Consider the following 1,003-nt stretch of genomic DNA (forward strand, 5'->3'; position numbering starts at 1 on the left):
CTGAGGAGGGAAATAACATGACAGTGCCTGCACATCCCCGAAGCACGATCCCTTGCAATTCCTGGGACTAGCATCCTGATTGGCTGCTTAAAGTCCTTTTGCAATAGGATGTGACTACTTGAGAAATGTTGTTCCTTTTTAACATAGAGATGTCCAGGTTATATTTTCTAGTCAGATTTTTATAGCTACGCTGCAGCACTTTAATGAGCTTTAATATTTGTATATCATGTCTCTAATGTAATTTTTAGGACCTGCTAGTGCACATTCCAAAGATCCTTGGAAACGTGTCAATGGATTTCTCCAAAGCGTTTACATCCCCCCTCTTATAATCTATGCACATAAACAATACATTATGCTGTAAATTACCATTTTATCCTATATAGCCTGGTTGCAATGCCAGATTACCTTAAGAAGTACTTATACCATTAACATAAGAAATATATACCAAGTTTTTTGTCTGCAACACACCTTTGTCTCTCCCACCTCACATATGGGCTTCTCACCCTTACATTTCCATAGAAAACTGCAGTAATTCTAGTTATATCTAGTAGAATTTACTACTGTAGTGGGAGAGTGCATTTGGCAAAAACAGGATTACATATCAGGTTTTTTTATATATGTGAAAACTATTCTGTAATTTATTTTAGCAAGCCCCTCTAAGGATACTAACAGCGTTATAATGAGACAGAGCACCATGAAGGCTAAAAGTTTTATAATGAAACACAGTCTTGTAATAGACAGAGCTCAATATGGGGAATTTGTATAAATGAGTTATGTAGAGATATGTATCCAAAATGACACAGAAGGGCAACTCAATCATATAATGACAGTGTTCCGTGTAGACCAACTAAATCAAATACGTCACCGGTGAAAAATACTATAAAGAGATAATGCTCCAGACACTGAAAGCCTTTCAATCAGTATACGCACTTTACGACGGTGACGTCGTCACGGTATGATTACGTCATACTCCGCCCCTTTTACAATAATAATCCTCTCTTAC

At 37.1% G+C, this 1,003-nt stretch overlaps 1 protein-coding gene across 2 annotated transcripts in view; it reads right to left on the minus strand.

The window, feature by feature from the left end:
- ARHGAP1 (Rho GTPase activating protein 1) overlaps positions 1-1,003 on the minus strand; it is a 169,522-nt gene that overhangs the window by 168,403 nt on the left and 116 nt on the right. The gene's annotated exons all lie outside the window — the stretch shown is intronic.

Source organism: Bombina bombina, chromosome 7, assembly GCF_027579735.1.
Source record: "Bombina bombina isolate aBomBom1 chromosome 7, aBomBom1.pri, whole genome shotgun sequence".
NCBI lineage: Eukaryota > Metazoa > Chordata > Amphibia > Anura > Bombinatoridae > Bombina > Bombina bombina.